Source organism: Staurois parvus, unplaced genomic scaffold (assembly GCF_062004578.1).
Source record: "Staurois parvus isolate SC_StPar_1 unplaced genomic scaffold, SC_StPar_1.0 ptg000898l, whole genome shotgun sequence".
Taxonomy (NCBI): Eukaryota; Metazoa; Chordata; class Amphibia; order Anura; family Ranidae; genus Staurois; species Staurois parvus.
The window spans coordinates 660,696-680,466 of NW_028318694.1; positions in this window are offsets into that span (position 1 = coordinate 660,696).

Consider the following 19,771-nt stretch of genomic DNA (forward strand, 5'->3'; position numbering starts at 1 on the left):
CTATCGAACATTATTGATAAAGGAGCACACCATTTTGTAAGACTATTGCAGATCAAAGGGTTAATAACATTTGATGTGGTTGTAAAATGTGTCTCTACGCTCTTGTGTTGGCAATATTCTCCCTGTAAGATGTATGTTATTAAAACAAGTAGCAGCATCTGAATTAAAGTGACAGCATGATGGATGACTTCTGTAGTGGAATTGGAGTCGTTTGCAGCATTTTGGAGTAGATGTGGGAATTCTGCCTCAGAGGTTAGAAGCTTGGCAGACATATTGATCTTAGACTGACGTGCGTTCATAAATATGCCCCCAGAGAGGTGTGGCCTAGCGGAATTTACAAAATAACGTTCATGAATAATTTAACATTTATTTGTGGATGCTATTAGGCCAACACCAAGGAAACAGAACATGAGCAAGATGGAGTGTTGGCATGTACTTTCACCAGAAAAGAGACATAGGGAGTGGAAAACTCACATCACTTGGTGTACAGGTATTGTCATATGTCACAACTGTGTGATCATACACTTCGGGGCTGATACAATTATTTATGTGTCTGCTTGTGTAATGTGTGGCTATACTTGTCAGTTTGCAGATCTAATAGGACACAATGTGTACGTCCGTGTCATTGAGACAAATATACCTGTCAGATCTATAGTGAGTTACAGTAGCCAGGGAAAATGATTGTTGGAATAGCAGACAGCGATTGAGACTTTTTTCCTCCCTTTATGTTTAATGTAGTCATCAGGGATTTTATTTAGTGTCTTCCATAATTTAGTGGCTGGATTCTGCTTGTTATTATTGTCACTGTGTCAAGTGAATGATTATTTATTTAATGAATAAATAAGGACTTAAATCCATAAACACTTATTCACAAGTGTACCATGAGCACATAGACACAACTGTATCAAGACTACATTGATATTATTGATATCATAAAGAATAAAATAGAAATGTTATTTAAAGAAATATTAGCATTAAAGCAGAAGTATGGTCAAAGCTCTTTTGGATCTATTTCTTCTGTGGGTTACAGGAGTGCACTTCTGTTGCCCATTTTCAGCCTAAAACCCACTGTTGGTTGACGTAACAGAGCCGGTCCAGGCTGTGTAAAGACCACAACTTTAATATTGGGAGCTGCACAGAAGCCTGATTGGCAGCTGGCTCAGCCTCTCAGCATGTTGCTGAGAGCCTGAGCCAGCCGCCTCCACAGCCCGGTGTTGCTGAGAACCTGAGCCAGCCCCCTCCACAGCCCGGAGCTTCTGTGAATGCTGGAGGGACAGAGCAGAGGGCCAGTAACTGACAGTCACTGGCTCTCTGCAGACTATGCAGGAACTGAGCTATCAGAGGTCTTTGATTGCTCAGTGCTCGGTGTAGAGCCAGAGGGAAACAGCTATTGTGAAGCTGCAGGGAGTCACAGCTGTCTTTCCACAGTCAACATGGTGGCACTGGGGACCTGAAGGCTGGCAAAGAAATAGCCCAGGTGATGAAAGTACTGGATCCCTGTTTTGGTACGTGTCTTTTTAATAAAAGTTAGCAGCTACAGTATTTGTAGCTGCTGACTTTTAATTTTTCTAAACCTGACCAGAGCTCCTCTTTAAAGAAATCATAGAATAGTGTAAAGCACTTGACATGTCCTAGATGCCTTGCACTGCATTAAATGGCACAGCTATATGATCACAGAACAGTAGAGCTACTGCTCCTAACAGGGGCGGACTGACAATTTGGAAACTCGGGCGCTGTCCGAGGGCCCGGGGTCAGTAGGGGGCCTCATGTGATGCCCCTGGTACCTTTTCCATAGGCTTTTTTGAGTTTGGGCAAGGACACAGGGGCTCCATGATCCCCTATTGCCTAGGGGCCCCATGAGTTGTCAGTCCGCCCCTGGCTCCTAATACATTGGGCTCCATAAGCAGGAGGTGTAGGGAGGGGCTTCTACAATAAGCCTAGTCTGATGCTGTAGGATTTGGGGTCTATGTGGACTTAAAAAACCTCAAAGCCAAAAATACAATATATTGCAGCTTACCAGTCCTTATATTAGCTTCATTATATTTCGTTTTTTACTTTTTTTTGATGCAGTTGTGTATGGTAGCCAATCAGCTTCTAGCTTCAGCTTGTTTATTTAAAGTATAGATAACAATAGAGGATTTGTTAGACAGAATCTGTAGTTGTGTTCTATCTAAATACCTATAAAATAAGTTACAAAGTATTTTGGTCTATCTTCGGTCCAGTGTTAAAGTGTTACTAAACTCACAACAGTAAACTCAGTCTGTATATGCAGTAAAGCAAGCTTGTTATACTCATTGTGAAACCTAAAGGGTTAAACCTCTGAATTGTGTAAAAAGGCCGTTTGATACTGTCTTCTCTGATCCTCCCCTTCTTCTACTGTTCCCAATCCATATGCTGATAGTACAGAGCTCTAGGAGTCACTCTACACATGCTCTGTTTAGAGTGTATAGTTGGAGAGTTTTCTGGGTCTTTTTGGGAGGGAGCATGTGATCAGTCCAGGGTCAATCAGCACTATCCAGACAGAATGTCAGGGGTTATGCAGCCTCATAGGACAATCAGGGGAGAATGAAAACTCCTCCTACAAGCTTTAGCCAGTGCACAGGTGGTCACTGATACAGGTCACAAAACTGCTATATATTGCCGATGAAAAAAGGTATTTAGCAGTTTATGTTTACTAAAATAATTGCATGGTCATGTTGTGTGTACTGTGGGAGACCAGATATAGTGAATGCAGGGTCCTGGGTTTAGTAACACTTTAAGCTTTGACACTAAAACCTGGAAGCTGATTTGTTCCTATGCAGAGTTGCACCAGATTTTGCACTCTCCAGCTTTAGTAAGCAACCCCCATAGTTTACTTAATAAGGTTCTTTGAGCTTTTCTTTCAGCCCACGTGAATCAACAAGGACAGAAAAGTTTTCTAGTTGCAGAAAATGTTCTTGGCCTGAAAAGTGTAAATTAATGTAGCCACCACATCTAAGGATTGTTAAACATTTTTGTTGCTACATTTTTGTTTTTAGGTTTAGAGGGGCTTTAATCCCCCATACCCAGCAGCATATACTCACCTTTTCTTCACTTCATCTCTGCTTATTTGAGCAATGGGGGCCAAAATAAATAATTCAGAGATCCTGTGTCATTCATAGAAGCTTTAGTACAGCTTCTATGAATGGCAGATCTGATAGGAGAGGGCAGACATAGTCAGACTCTTTTGTTGAGAGCTCCTGACAGTCCCTTAGTGGTGGGGGTGGAGGGTTGCAGGACTGAGGGGATTACTGCCAAAAGAAGAAGAATCAACACAAGGGACATATCATACTAACTGTAAGTAATGTCCCTTGTGCTGATTTTTCTGTTTGTGTTTGCCAGGATCTAGATCTGAATCCTCTGTGATGTCTGGCTGTGTTTCTTCTCTCTGTGCCACCTGAGATGCTGGACAGCACCCTACCTGATTCCTTGGACTTGTTTTGTGGCTTGTGAACCTTGAACCCTTTGCGCCTTCCAGGAACATCCTGAATTAAGCTATGTCTCTGAACTTCCTGTTTTCGTTATTATTGTGCTCCTTTCCAGCCATAAGCTTGCTCCTTTCGCTCCTGTTGCCATCCATATCTTCACAACCATTTTTTACCAACCTTTGGCTTATTTCTTGACTATGCTTTCATTTGATCCCTATCCGCTCCATCTACCACCCAACCCCAGCTTGCTCACATCCTGTTGGAGCAATCCTGAAGACTGCGATCTGGCACTAGCACGCAGCAAAACCCATCTCTACCATCAGGAGATCTGGTGAATACCTCTTAGTGCTTAGACCTCATGCCTTAGGCGATCCCACAACATCCACCTGTGCAACCCACTTTTGTATTTATCCTGCTGGTCTGTGTGAACCTCTCTACAGCTATAGCTACTAGTATTCAAGCCTGACCCCTGACCATGATAGTGATTTTGACTGGACGTAGGCTTTAAGCCACTGCCTTGCAATTAGCAGCAGCATTGTTAGGTTGCCATGTGAGCTCCCTCATTTGGACTACTTGCCTGATAGACCTAAAAAAGCTGCATGGTGAATATAAGGAGTGCACATGGCAGTCTGACAATGCTACTGCTAATTGCGAGTCAGTGGGTTAATGTTGCCTGCAATAGGAAGCACTGTCCATTGCATGATCCCCAGGTAAGAAAGTTTAAACATGATGCCAAACATACTGCAAAATAGTTTTTAGTTTTACATACACTTTAATAAAAAAAAATATTTAAATAAACCATTATATAAACAATATATATGTTTTTGTATATATTTTCAAGTACATTGGTAAAGTGTGCTTTCACAGTTTCAATCTCTTCCAGGAGGTAGCCTCTAAGTGATTAATTGAATTTCCTACTGGTCTCAGTCTTCATTTGCTACTTTGGGAGATCTCCATTTTTCGTACCTAATAGTATTTTTTTCTAGAACATATTTATCATCACGATTCATATTTCTCTGAAAAGTACGTTCTTCACTTAAAATTTGATTTCATAATCTTAGAACATTTTTTATTAAAAAAAAAAAAGTATGCAACTGTTATGATGCCAATTAAATTGCATACTTTTAACCTTGACAGAATCGGAAAAGGAACGATGATATATGTTTTATCAGAAAAGCTACAAATTTTACACTAATTACTATATTTCGGGAATCAATCCATCAGCTGTTAAAATTTTCCACCACAAATCTTGGATATTTTACAGCTATTCAATTTTATTCCATTAAGGTTTTATTTTAATAGTATAACCTTTAGGCTGCCAAATGTGTTATTTGTAATAATTTCAATCTTGCTTATGTGCCAACGACGGGAAATTCCGTGCCTGACTGTATTGGTCATTTCATTTTTAGTGACACTTCCATGTAGCTGTAGCTGTACCTTGTTCACTATAAGGGGTCAGTTCACCCAAAAGTAATATATTAGATAGTGGCGTCTGGTAGGCTGAGTCACTTGCTCTCCTCTTCTATCTCCTAAGTGACATAATGTGACATAATTTCTAGCTCTGTATGTTTCCATCTTTTCTGTACATTTGGGTGCTCTTGCTCACCTTGGAGAGTGTCGAATTTTCCCACTGTTATTTTCATATTATAAAACTAATTTAAAATCCAGCAGCAATGGCAGGACCACATTGCAATGATCACAGCTGGTATCAAGGCTTATAAAATTTTGAGCTCTCACTACTAGATTCCATGAGGGATATAAAAGCTGTAATTTAGCTTCACATCATTTACCAACCACTGCTTTATCAGTTTTAGGTGGATTGACATTGCAAAACATTGAGAGGGGAGTGATGGTTCCATTGATCCACTACCTTAATAACTTTCCCATTTTATTTTTTTAACCACTTGCCACCCCGCTGCTGTACATTTACTGTGACAGGGCAGCACAGACAGGCACAGTCACATAGGGAGAATAAACATCCATACAGTAAAGTAAAAGCAGCACATATTACACACATTACACATTGTTAGGCACACAGTTAACCCTTTGATTGCCCCTAAATGTTAACCCCTTCCCAGCCAGTGTCATTAGTACACGGACAGTGTACAGTATTAGCATTGATCACTGTAATAGTGACACTATTGATGTCAGTGCCAGTTAGTCAGTTAGTGTACCTCTCAGCTAGCGTCAACTAGCACCAGATTGCGCACCACACTATCACAGTCTAACTATATGTCACTGATCAATACCATTACCAGTATAGCATCATAGCTGCGTAAATTCCAGCATATATACCGCAGTTTGTAGATGCTATAACTTTCACTAAATCCAATTATTATACTTTTTTTTTTTTTTTATTGGATATATTTTATAACAGAAATTAGAAAATAATGTTTTCTCCAAAATGTTTGGTCTTTTTTCACTTATATAATAAAAAATAAAAAAAACCCCAGTGCTGATCAAATACCACCAAAAGAAAGCTCTATTTGTGTGAAAAAATAATATAAATTGAATTTGGTACAGTGTTGCATGACCACGCAATTGCCAGTTAAAGTAGCATTGTGCTGAATAGCAAAAAAATGCCCTAAAGGTGGTAAAGCCTTCTGGAGGTCAATTGGTTAAACTGTTTTCGACAATTGTTATTTTAAAATCCATTTAGTGCTCTCCCCTTATAATTCATGCCCAGCACACCAAGATGGCCAGTATTCCATTGGACTTAGTGGGTCTGTCAAGGATCAATTTAAAAAAAACTGGATTCAACTTGCAAATTACATACAGTCATGGCCGAAATTGTTGGCACCCTTGATATTTTTCCTGAAAATCAAGTATTTCACACAAAAAAGGTATTGCATTAACACATGTTTTGCTATACACATGTTTATTCCCTTTGTATGTATTGGAACAAATATAAAACAGAGGCAGAAAAGCAAATATGACATAATGTCACACAAAACCCCAAAAATGGGCTGGACAAAAGTATTGGCACCCTTAACTTAATATTTGGTTGCACACCCTTTGGAAAACATAACTGAAATCAGTCGCTTCCTATAACCATCAATAAGCTTCTGACACCTCTCACCCGGAATTTTGGACCACTCTTCCTTTGCAAACAGCTCCAGGTCTCTCTTATTGGAAGGACACCTTTTCCCAACAGCAATTTTAAGATCTCTCCACAGGTGTTCAATGGGATTTAGATCTGGGCTCATTGCTGGCCACTTCAGAACTCTCCAGCGCTTCTTTGCCATCCATTTCTGAGTGCTTTTTGACGTATGTTTGGGGTCATTGTCCTGCTGGAAGACCCAGGATCTTGGACGCAAACCCAGCTTTCTGACACTGGGCCCTACAGTGCGACCCAAAATCCTTTGGTAATCCTCAGATTTCATGATGCCTTGCACACAGTCAAGGCACCCAGTGCCAGAGGCAGCAAAACAACCCCAAAACATCATTGAACCTCCACCATATTTTACCGTAGGTACTGTGTTTTGTTCTTTGTAGGCCTCATTCCGTTTTCGGTAAACAGTAGAATGATGTGCTTTACCGAAAAGCTCTATCTTGGTCTCATCTGTCCACAAGACGTTTTCCCAGAAGGCTTTTGGCTTACTCAAGTACATTTTGGCAAACTGTAGTCTTGCTTTTTTATGTCTCTGTGTCAGCAGTGGGGTCCTCCTGGGTCTCCTGCCATAGCGTTTCATTTCATTTAAATGTCGACGGATAGTTCGCGCTGACACTGATGCTCCCTGAGCCTGCAGGACAGCTTGAATGTCTTTGGAACATGTTTGGGGCTGCTTATCCACCATCCGGACTATTCTGCGTTGCAATCTTTCATCAATTTTCCTCATCCGTCCACGACCAGGGAGATTAGCTACAGTGCCATGGGTTGCAAACTTCTTGATAATGTTGCGCACTGTGGACAAAGGCAAATCTAGTTCTCTGGAGATGGACTTGTAACCTTGAGATTGTTGATATTTTGCCACAATTTTGGTTCTCAGGTCCTCAGACAGTTCTCGTCTCCTCTTTCTGTTGTCCATGCTTAGTGTGGCACAGACAGACACACAATGCAAAGGTTAAGTGAACGTCTCTCCTTTTTATCTGCTTTCAGGTGTGATTTCTATATTGCCCACACCTGTTACTTGCCCCAGGTGAGTTTACAGGAGCATCACATGCTTGTAACATTCTTATTTATCCGCAGTTGTGAAAGGGTGCCAATACTTTTGTCCAGCCCATTTTTGGAGGTTTGTGTGACATTATGTCGAATTTGCTTTCTTTCCTCCCTTTTTTTGTTTTGTCCCAATACACACAAAGGGAATAAACATGTGTATAGCAAAACATGTGTTAATGCAATACGTTTCGTGAGAAATACATGATTTCCTGGAGAAATATCAAGGGTGCCAACAATTTCGGCCATGACTGTATTAGTACTTGGTCTCATTTTCATCCACAGTCGCTAGGAGCCTAAGCAGAAGGATTTATGTGGAACATATCAAAGAGTCATTCTAATTAATCTCAGAAAATGGGCCAAATCTCCAGAAAAATCAAGGTTTATGCTTGAATTCAGGGCCGGGAAAAGGGGAGGGCAAGAAGGACGGCTGCCCTGGGCACAGTGGGGATTTGGGGAGTTGTGCTAGAAGGGTTGCTTTGGAGAGGGGGTTTCAAACTAGGGGCTGGATTTGTGTTAGAAAGGGGGGGTCTGGAGGGATCTGTGCTAGTAGGAGTGATTAGGGGGATTTGTGCTAGAAGGGGAAATTTGAGGGGGAAGATAAGTGCTAGGAGAGGAGATTTTGGGGGATTTATGCTGAGAAAGGGGGATTTGGCGGAGGAGAGTATTTATGCTTAGAGGGGAAGATTGAGGGGTAGAGGATTTCTACTAGGAGGTAGGATTCAGGGAGGGAGAGAATTTCAGCTAGGAGGGGGGATTTGTACTGGAAGAGTGGGATTTTTTGTTTGAGAAGAATTTTGGTTTGAAAGGGGAATTTATGCTTAAGGGGTAATTGTGAAGAATAATGCTCAAATTTTTTTGCTGACACATAATGGTCATACATTTTGGCGGAGAGGGCGCAGTTTGGCATTTTCGCCGTGGGCTCTAGATGACCTTGTCCCGCCACTGGTTAAATTAGATGGACATATATCTTTTTTAACCCTGTAGGCCTCTGAAAGTTTACCACAGTCCATTTACCACACTAACATTGTTTATTGCCTCATCCATGCAATAGTAATTGCTATGGCCAAATAGAGGGCAATGTAAGCAAAAAAAAGAAATATATATATATATACCAGGGCTTAAAATTTCAAGTCCTGAGCTACTAGCCAGGCCTTAGAGTTACTCGCCACCAACAAACACACACAAACAGAGAAACCTGTACACACACACACAGACATGTACACACACACATACACACACAGAAACATGTACACACACGCACAGAGACACATGTACACACACACACACATACAGACACATGTATACACACACAGGCACGTACAGACATGCATACACACAGTACATGCACAGACACATGTACATACATACACACAAACACACACACACATATACATGCACACCCACACAGACACATGTACACACATACAGACACATGTACATGCACACATACATGTACATACACACAGACACATGTACAATTGTACATGTATACACAGACACACACACATGTACACGTACACACACACACACCACCACCCCCCCCCCATAAAAAGTTGCAGTACTTCGTTCTTCACTGACAGATCTGGGTACTGCACTCTAGGGGGAGGCAGAGAGCACAGCACAAACTCCTTGCTTTGCTTTCTCTGTGCTCAGCTATTGAGCAGTCTGATGGCTCCCAGTGCCAATGACAGATCCGGCCTGAGCTCCAAGCCTGCTCAGGAAGACGGCCCGGGGGACATACTAGCCCCCACCATAATTTCCACTTGCCATTGGCGAGCAGGCGAGTGGAAATTTCAAGCCCTGTAAATACAGTATATCATTTTATTTTTAAGCAGGTGTTCAAACCTTTACTTAACATTTGCTTGTGCCAAAGTAAAATATAAGGGTACTCTACCATTTCATCATGGAAGTTTGTCTAGTTATCTCTTTTATGACCCCCCCCCCCCTACATATTCTTTCAACACAAAATGATTTTGTAGAACCTAGTGACAGGGAAGATCATGGTGCTTGTCAGCTTTAGTCCCCTCATCTTCAAGCACCAGCTTGCACTTTGATGGCCTACTAGCCTTTTCACCTGTATGCCAGCTGTGCTGGTAATATGCAACAGTTATATACATTGGTTTTTATGCCGCCGTCTTTTACAAAGCAACAGCAAATCTCTTGAAAGACTGCACCATGGTAGACCCACAATATCCCTTGCAGGAGAACAGGGCAGCCCTCTTAAGGGCACAATATGTGAATGCTCTGAATTTGAACTGTACTTCTCCCAGTTGGTTCTGCACACTATACACTATAAACAGTTCCAATGCCTGTAACTTCCTGATTTACTGGAGCACAATATGAAGGGTAATTCCATTTCTGACAACAATGATGGGACAGTGTGTAAGTGCATATTTATTGTCTTTGCAATTTGGGTAACTTGTCCCATGCCTAAAGTTAGTCTTTGCCCAGGATGTGTACATTAAATTATTCACATTATTTAAAAACAATAACTCAGCTACAGGCACTGTGGAGTAATTCATCCTCAAAGACCCAACATAGACTCTGAATTTTGGTTTTAGCCAGTTTCTGAACATTTTATAGCACCTGCTACTTGATTACATTAGAAAGCTAAAAAGATGCTAATTCTCTATTGCCTCAAAAAGCAAGGGGATATTTGCTGTATTTTATTGCCTCTTTTGTGAATTTTGAGGGTAAATACCACCACAGTACCTGCGGCTATAAAGGTCAACAAGGGTTTTTTTAAAACTAATTTTCTGCTTGTTAAGACTATGTAAGTATTTGAATAGCATGTCCACAGGTTAACTTTAAAGTGAACCAGTACCTAGAGTATGCATGTTAAGGTAAAGCACTTTAACTGTCATTCATTACTGTGGCTATAAGCATTGTGAAGAAATTCATCCTCAAATTTGACAGCAAAGGAACTGAAATCACAACTGCTTATCCCTCATTTTCTATGGAGAGCAAAAACTAGGCAGTCTGCCAGCCTTTTAATATACACAAACACCGTGCACTTTTAAGCTGTTACAAAGAAACTGAAACCCAAGTTCACTCTTTGCTGTGGATAAATTACTTCACACTACATGCAGCTAGCGAGGTTAGTAATGGCTTGATTCAAAGCTCTTTCACTACTTGGTACGAATATGAAAAAAATATTGTCCATAGATTGGGCACAGGTTCACTTTAATATGTCAGGGCAGATGACCCCTCTTGCTCCTTGTCAATGCTGGTCAACCACCAGTGGACCATGTCACATATTACTAATTTCACAAGGGCTCACCCAGTATCCCTAGGTTTCCACAGAACCAGACCCCTGTAGTACTACAGAATGATGTTCTACTTCAATCCTGACATGTACTACTTAACCAGCATCCCTAACACATAAGAAAACCACTGAGTGTCACCTCCACACACTCCAATCTCACCCACTCCAGGATAGGTCATTTAACCTTGTAATGGGACTTGATAACCTTGTCATTTTACTATATTAGGCCAAGCCAAAAGGAATACTGTGTGAGAAATATTTCTCTCAGATAGAAACAGGGAAGTATAAACAGGAAAGTCAGGATTCCATTTGCATTCCAATTCTTAAGAAGAGGGACTGAATCACAGTCATGGCTGTTTCTAGTTATTTTGCTCTCTGAAATTCTAAAAGGTATACTTCCCAATCTTCCCTCTACCTCAAGAGGATTAAATACAATACTATGTGTGAAACACAATGGAATTTTCTACTTGGCATGCAGAGCCTGATCCTTGGTATTTGTTGCCATTGTTGACAAAGAGGTACGATATTTATTTTTAAACTTTGACTTGTACAGTTTGTAAATGGAGAATGTTGTTTGCTGCCATGTTTTTCCCTATACCAAAAGGCACATAATAAGAGCTATGCATTACCAGAGAGACTAGTATAAGAGCAATGCATTATCAAAATGGGAGCTGCATTTTAGAAGGGGAAACAAGTGCTATGAGGGTTTTGAATGTTACCAGAGAGACTGCTAAGCTGAACATTATCAGAGAAAGTGCTATTATACTGTCCAGTGGTATGTATTACTGTCATGTACCTGGTGGAGATCGAATTGGAGAGGAGGCTTCTCATGCACTTGTGGTCCAACACCTCTGGTAGTAATGACAGGGAGTGTGGGGACACAAGGGCCGGTGTAGCAGGTAGCACCAGCTGAGGTTTGCGAGAAACAGATGACCATAGATCACCAAGCAGGAACCAGGAACTGGAACACGGTGACACTTGCTTGGCAGACAGGAGTGTAGCCAGGACACAACCCAAAAGGTCATCAACAGCCAGGCAGTGAGGTAAAAGAACATCAGGCAGAGACAGGGTCAGGATTTGAACTGGGATCGGTACACAGCTGGGCAGCAAAGTACAGAAAAGCAAGACAGGAGTAGAGTTTGAATACAAGCTGAGGTCACAGTAGGCAGGCGGAAATCCAAAGACAGTTCAGGGGCAAGCTGAATCATGCACAGGTAAGCATGTATAGCAGGTCAAGGCTCAGGTAAAGCAGGGACTAGCTGAAGACCACTCAGCAATCCATCCATGTCAGAGTGTAGTTTAAATAGGCCATTTGGCACCAGTGCTCATACATCTGCCCATGCACATACGTTTTCTACACACTAATATGTTTGCATGAGAATTATGAGCATGCTCATAAGTATGAGCATTTGCCAGCCTTCTCCTTCCAACATGTACTACATGAATTCTTGTCCCACCCTATGCCCTCTACATATAACTAAAAGTAGGATGTGAACATCAGGTGTCAATAAAAAGGGTCAAGAAGCTGCAGACACCTTACCATTTTACTGAGTGAGTCAGTTCACCTTGCCTTTGTAAATTGGTGGTCTTCAGGTAACATGCAATTACTGTGGACCAGTTCGATTAACTGCAACCCCACATTCGCAAAATAACCAATTCGCTTTAATGCCTGCTTAGCAAATATTGCATGATCTCTCAATCTGACAAAGCTTTCCAGCATGGATAATCACATTTTGATTTAGCTATGGTGTTCTGAATTAATCAGTTATAATCATTAGTATCCATGCACTTTCTAATGATCAAACAAATGTCATTTTTACTGGAGTGCAGTGATCTAACGTCTATGAAAATATGCTCATTTGATTTTCATTAGAAGAGGACAAATAATATTTTACAGAGACATTAAAAAGATCTAAGCTTACAGGTTTATTAAAAACTTTGCATTAATTTGTTGGGTAGCATAGCTGCATTTTCATTATGATTATTAAAATAGGGTTTCCCAAGGCAAAAAGAAAAAAATATTTAAAACAAAGAGTACGATTGAAAGCCAAATTTACCATAAGTTTCATTAGCCGCTTAACTTCCAAAGTGAAGGCCATATAAAGTACACACTTTCAAACTTGTCTGCTATAAATCAAACCATTTATGACCCTGTAATATTTACAATCTAATTAAAAAATCATAAAACTTGTGATTTTCAGTTACTGAAAAGAAAGCTGGGAACTGCTACTGAATTGTTGCGTTAATAATTAACTCTTAATGATCTGCCTTCCAGTCCCAAAGGTTAAATACCTATGTGTCTTCCAACAGTTTCCGAGATAAGAGAGGTGTAATATAGTGCAGCAAGAAAATCGACCATGCCATTATTAGCTAAATACATCACAAGTTTGTTTAAATTTTGTATAGAAACTGTAGGGTTGGTTAAAGGAACACTGAAGTCAATACTAAAAGTTGACTACGGAGAAATTAAACTGTTTTCAAAGGATTGTTTGCAAATCCTCTTGTAGCTGTACAGTGCTAAGCCATTCTGTTGCATTACAGTATCCTGTTGATGGTAATCAGGTTTTCTTACTACCACCAATCCCAATAATGCTAGAAACGGATCCCTTCCAGCACCATGTTATATATCCACAGAGAAAGGGAAGGGAGGTGCTAGCGGAAGGCGGTGAATCCGGTGGTGATGGATCCATTATATTCTTCCTTTGTGGTATTTGGGATATTATGGATTACACTTTGGATCACAGTTTCGACATGTATAACAATCATGATATTACTGATATCTGATGTGGATACCACTATGGAATATTTTATGGACCTACACTCCACCAATTTTTTGTTTGCCTTTCACCGGCCCCTGTTGAACTCTGTGGGTCACACTGCCACAGCTTCCGAGGCAGATGTCCCTGGAAACCTAATATCCCAGGTGTTCTACAGTCATTTTGTATTTCTCCTGAAGAAGTGGACTGAGATCCACAAAAACGCATTGAACTATTTGGATGCAATATGTTATAGAATTATCACAATAAATTTGCTATCATATGTAATAATCATGATATTATTTGAATGGTTTGTACTTCATTTAAAGTCCCATGAACTTTGCTTTTTGGATTAATCAAAGCATTACATTCCTATTACAATTATGAAGATGTGTTCTCATTACACATACCTCAGATACCCCAAATTACTATAGATGAGTATGGACAACAGGTGTTCCATTGTTTCAACAAAAGAAAATGAAGTGGGGTATGACATTGCAATGCTTTTTAATGGATATAATAAACATTTGTGGAGTTTATGTACTTGCATATACTGTATATTGGTACATTATCAGACCTATAGGTTGCATAGGTTTTGTGATACACTGACCCCAAAAGAGCTATGATATCATTTGAGTCTCTTCAGTAAAAGAACTTAAACTACTCCCAGCCTCTGTGTGCCTTATCCGCTAACAATTCTGCCCTGAAGAAAGTGAAACAGTGTTAGAGAGAGTTCTACTATGTTGCCTGGCTGTCGGGCATGAGAGGGGTAGGCCAGTGTCTGGAACCCCTGGGAGTGAGGAGGTGAAGCTGAGCAGCCAGGAGAGTGGAGAGGAGGTCGGTCTCCTACCGCCACCCACACATCGGGGAGAGACGTTCAGTGTACATTGGGGGTTGGTTTGGCTGCACGCTGTGGCCACATTCACGGCAGAGCCTGCCAACACACTAGAGATAGAGAGTGTGTTTTTTCAGGGTCAAGAAACAAGTCATTAAATAATACTACAGAAATTATTACATTTAAATAGTAGTTCTGATATGAGAATGAACAATTCAGTCAATGAGCACTTATGTATAAGAATAAATCTGTACAAGTCGGTGGACTCATTGTGTTAGATTTGGTTGAGTAACGTTGTAGTAAACATTGGTGCAATTTTTTTTTCACAATCATTACTATGTAGCATTATTTACAGCGCAATTGATTATACCGAGTGCAGGATGGGCAGTCTACCACACCAACAAGCACCAGCTTCCAAATTGTGAGACACCTTTCACACAAAAACGTTTCCTGTTTAAAATCTTTTATTTCATATGAAAAATATATCAAACAAGAGCTGCCTTCTTACATATCCTAACAAGATGTAATTACTGGAAAATACATGCAGCCTGCACTTAGCATTATGTTTTATCAGACTTTAACAGGAAACACTGAGAACAGAATAATATGTGCTTGCTTGTTTGCTTGCAAAATCCTACCATTCACAATAAGTTTAGCAGCTAAGCACTTGTCATTTGCTTGTTTGCATAATCGCTAGTGAGACTGATGAGGACTTTATTTGTCAGCTAAATTGTGATGTTATCACTCCATAGAGGTGTTATCATGGCTTGGCTGATTCTATGAAACATAACAGTAAGAAATGTCAAGCACTTATCACTTTGTAAATGCCTTATCTGACCCACTAACAAACCTAGCAACACACCCATTTTGTATGGTTCATAAATTGTCTAGTACCTACCTACAACCTCTGCCTTTGCATCCAGGTCTTTTTTGACATACACACATAAAATGAGATCCTCTTTTTTGCCAAGACTGTAATCATACTTTAAATTATGTACTGTTCTGAGGCCATCTTGCTTTACCATTTTAAATACTGACATAATCACTTTTTGACTAAATCTGTTTTAACATTTATGGAATATCAAGTAGAACAATAGTTTAATAACTCTGGTTACTGCATCAAAACATGTATGAGATATAACTCTCAATTCACAAAGCTAACAGAGATTAACGATAAGGATCCTTATTTTCAAGCAAGTGTCAGCCACATGGCTAAAAATAAAGATCCTTAGCCTATGTCAAAGTTTTGCAAATTAAGCATTTGACATGCTTAACACGACTGTATGCATGGTTGGCAAAGATTTGGCTATGTGTGTGCTATAAAGCAGCGATAGAGGATTGGAAGTTTACCATAAGGGCAGGGGAAACAAGACCTCAAAGGATCCAAAGGCCATGACATGGTAATCATGTTGTGTATGTGGGTGCAAATACAAACAAACACACATACTGTATATAAGAGAACCTGTGGGCAAACATACATTGTTAAAACCTTGTGATGGGGGGAAAGAGTTTAAGGGAAGATGCAGTCTGTACTGGTAAGGAGGGAGGGGGACAGAATGGGGGGGTCTGTACTATGGTTTGGGCTGGGGGTCTATACTGTGGGGGGTCTGTACTGGGGCACCTATACTGAGAAGGGGTTGTGTGGGAGGTCTGTAGTAGAGGGGTCTGAACTGGGGGGGGGGGGTGGGCCTGTGCTGAGGTGATCAAGGCTGTAGGGGATAATCTGTATAGGGAGGAAATCAGGGCTTTTGAAGGAAATCTCTTTTTTGGGGTATGGGATAGTGGGCAATTGGACTGGGAGGAGAGGTACATATTTGATTGTACTCTACACACTAGCCTGTGTATTAGTTACTCATGACCCCTGCACACCCTGTGCTACATACTCATAACCCTGGTGCTCTATATATTATGCACTTTTAAGCCTTGAACTCTGTGCAGTATGCACTCCTGACCCCTACACTTTGATAATCATACCTGACCCCTGTACTCTGTGTGTTAATCACTCCTAACCCCCGTGTTACATACTCCTGACCACTATACTCTGTGTCTTACATATTTCCTTCAATATCACTCCTGACCCCTGTACTCTTTGTGTCATGTACTCCTGATCCCCTCACTTTGTGCAATACACACTCCTGGCCCCTGCACTCACAATATGCACTTATGAGCCCTGTACTATAGACACTATGTTGTACATTTCATACTCTATTCCATCACACTCTGTACACTAGGCTATGCTGTATATAACATACTCCTGACCATTGCAATCTAACTACATTTTATATGTTGTGGTTAAAAGGACTGTGACATATACAGTGGGGATCGAAAGTTTGGGCACCCCAGCTAAAAATTTGTATTAATGTGCATAAAGAAGCCAAGGAAAGATGGAAAAATCTCCAAAAGGCATCAAATTACAGATTAGACATTCTTATAATATGTCAACAAAAGTTAGATTTTATTTCCATCATTTACACTTTCAAAATAACAGAAAACAAAAAATGGCGTCTGCAAAAGTTTGGGCACCCTGCAGAGTTAATATCTTGTACTGCCCCCTTTGGCAAGTATCACAGCTTGTAAACGCTTTTTGTAGCCAGCCAAGGGTCTTTCAATTCTTGTTTGAGGTATCTTTGCCCATTCTTCCTTACAAAAGTCTTCCAGTTCTTTGAGATTTCTGGGCTGTCTGTCACGCACTGCTCTTTTAAGGTCTATCCATAGATTTTCAATTATGTTGAGGTCAGGAGATTGTGAAGGCCATGGCAAAACCTTCAGTTTACGCCTCTTGATGTAATCCCCCGTGGATTTCGAGGTGTGTTTAGGATCATTATCCATTTGTAGAAGCCATCCTCTCTTTAACTTCAGCTTTTTCACAGATGGCATCAAGTTACCATCCAAAATTTGCTGAAATTTTATTGAATCCATTTTTCCTTCTACTCGTGAGATGTTCCCTGTGCCACTGGCTGCAACACAACCCCAAAGCATGATTGATCCAACCCCATGCTTAACAGTTGGACAGAGGTTCTTTTCATTAAATTCTGTGCCCCTTCTTCTCCAAATGTACCTTTGCTCATTCCGGCCAAAAAGTTCAATTTTAACCTCATCGGTCCACAGAACTTGTTTCCAAAATGCATCAGGCTTGTCTATATGTTCATTTGCAAAGTTCAAACGATGATTTTTGTGGTGAGGACGTAGAAGAGGTTTTCTTCTGATGACTCTTCCATGAAGACCATATTTGTACAAGTATCTCTTTATAGTGGAATAGTGTACCACAACTCCAGTGTCTGCCAGATCTTTCTGGAGGGATCGTGCAGTCAAACGTGGGTTTTGAATTGTCTTTCTCACAATCCTGCGAGCTGTTCTGTCTGATATTTTTCTTGGTCTTCCAGATCTTGCTTTAACTTCCACTGTTCCTGATGACTGCCATTTCTTAATTACATTCCGAACAGAGGATATTGACATCTGAAAACGCTTTGCTATCTTCTTATAGCCTTCTCCAGCTTTGTGAGCGTCAACTATTTTCAGTTTCAGTTTTCTAGACAACTGCTTAGAAGAACCCATGGTGCTGATTGTTGGGGCAAGGTCAGATGAGTCTGGGCATTTAAAACCTTTGAGATTGACATCACCTGGTCTTCCCAGACGATGATTGAGAACAATCCATGACACTGGCAGGTCTCAGCTTGGCAAAGGGGGCAGTGCATGCTATAAATTCTGCAGGGTGCCCAAACTTTTGCAGACGTCACTTTTTTGTTTTCTGTTATTTTGAAAGTGTAAATGATGGAAATAAAATCTAACTTTTGTTGACATATTATAAGAATGTCTAATCTGTAATTTGATGCCTTTTGGAGATTTTTCCATCTTTCCTTGGCTTCTTTATGCACATTAACACAAATTTTTAGCTGGGGTGCCCAAACTTTCGATCCCCACTGTATGTGCTGTGTATACAGTGAGTAGGCTCCAGTTTTATCTAATCTTGCTCTTTTTTAAACCCCTCCCACTGTCAGCACAATTATACCACACCCACCATTTGTCATTACGAGCTAAGCACACCACCTCATTTTTCCCTCTTGGTTCCCCATTGGTGCTTCAGGCTTTTCACAATTCTAGAAATGCCCCTGCTTAGGTATAAAGAACTTTTCTGCATCTCTTTGCCCATAATTCCCTTAATAAAATAATAGAATGAAGGCAATTTTAACTCCTTCCTCACATGCCTGAGTAGAGAAAAGTAAAGAAAAAAATAAACCCTAAACTGACACAGATTCTATATCCACTTCCCCTGGGTGGACGTCATATGAGGTCCTGGGAGGGAAGTGGTTATACCAGGATGATGCCTGCCATCATGTGCAGGCATCATCCCGGTATCAAAATTTATAACAGTTAATGCCCTTTAAAGCAGAAGTGATTCAAATGGCTGAACAGCCACTCAATCAGTTTTTCAGTCAATGGAAGGGGGTCCCCTCTCCCGCTGCTGCCCTGGCCTTTTCCGGGCTCCCCTGCCCAATTGGGAAGCCGGTGACTGCTGCGACCAGCAGCAATGGCTGCACTACAGAGAGAGAGAGAGGAGCTGATATTGTTCCTCCCTCTCTGTGACCCCAGAAACTGGAAGCGACAAGGATTTTGTCACTTCAAATTTTGGCTCTTTGTTTACCTGGCTGTTAGCGGCTTGGAAAGCAGCTGACCAGACCGATCTGCTCTGATCAGCGGCATTTAAGGCCAGAGGAGAGATTTGAGGTCTAATAGACCTCAGATCTTTCCATAAAGAGGACCATGCTGTCACAAAGGATGTTGTTCATCCCTTGTGATGGCAATAAAGTTAATTATAATAATGAAAGAGACAGGGCAAAAAAAGTTTTAAATAAAATAAATAAAAATTCCAAAAAATTTAAAGCGACCCTATTCCCTGTGCTTACACACAAAGGAGAAAGCACACGGAAGTCCCGCACGCATATGTAAACCATGATCACACCACACTCATGAGGTACTGTCGCGAATGTCAGAATGATAACTCTAGTACCAGACTTCCTGTGTAACTCTAAACTCTAAGGTTTTTAAAGTGTCGCATATGGAGATTTTTATATACCATAGTTCCACGGCCGTACAAAATTTTAAAGCAATATATGTTAGGTACCTATCTACTCAGCATAACATCATTTTGTATATGTTGCCAAAAAATGGGTATTAACCACTTGCCTTGCGGGAGATTTACCCACCTTCTTGAGCAGGCTATTTTTGCGATACAGCGCTGTGTTATTTTAATTGCACGGTAATGCAACATTGTACATAAATGAAATATATGTCATCTTTTTCCCCACAAGT